This window comes from Arachis ipaensis, chromosome B04 (assembly GCF_000816755.2).
Source record: "Arachis ipaensis cultivar K30076 chromosome B04, Araip1.1, whole genome shotgun sequence".
NCBI lineage: Eukaryota > Viridiplantae > Streptophyta > Magnoliopsida > Fabales > Fabaceae > Arachis > Arachis ipaensis.
The window spans coordinates 4,346,481-4,347,397 of NC_029788.2; positions in this window are offsets into that span (position 1 = coordinate 4,346,481).

Below are 917 nucleotides of genomic sequence, written 5' to 3' on the forward strand. Positions count from 1 at the left end.
TTTTTATACTATTAAGTTGCATTTGAATTTTATATTTAAGACCAAAATAGGAAGATAAAAATATGTTCTGATGAAAGTATAATTAATTCATTATAATTATAATAAAATAAGGAATCAATTTCTGCTGGAATATAAGATGTTTGCTTTTTTGTTTTTTGTTTTGCAAAACTAATAATTGGATGTCATATTCATAAAAGTTCACATTATAATGTTCACAAAAAAAGTTTTTTTTGTTTAGAATTTTTAGCTCTTTTTTTGTCATTTTTTATGGTTATTGGTGTCTAGTGAACACATATTTATGATCCTATTTTTAGTTTCATTGGATTCTCTATAGCGTCTAGAACAACTTTTCTTGTCTTGTTTTATTCCATAACAAGTCAAACCTATGAGTATATTTAATGGAGATTTGGAGGAATTTAGTACACATTTTATTTTTCTAAAATTGTCATTCGCTATATATATTTGAATTTAATTTTGATGCACTGTCAGTGTAAAGTAATTTTATATGTATTATGTATTATGTAATGTCATATTAGTAAAAATGATTATTTTTTATATTAATTAAGTAAACAAAAAAAATAAATGTGATTGTACAAGTTGTGTAAAAGAAATTAAAATTAAACTCTATATATAATATGGTTATTTAAAAAATAAAAAAATGAAAAAGTGATTGTGATTAACATAAATATAATTGTACAAAGAGTTAAACAGAATAGTAGTATAGTGCATTTGTCTGATTCTTGTGTATACAGTCTCATTACTTTGATTGGAGTCTAAGGTTTTCCATGGAAGCTTCTTCACTTGATAACAGCAGCACACACAGTACCAATTAGAGTGAACAACAATAACTCAGTTTTCATTTCATCTGAAAAAAAAAAGAGAAAAAAAAAATGAAGTAAGAGAGTAAAAGACCATAG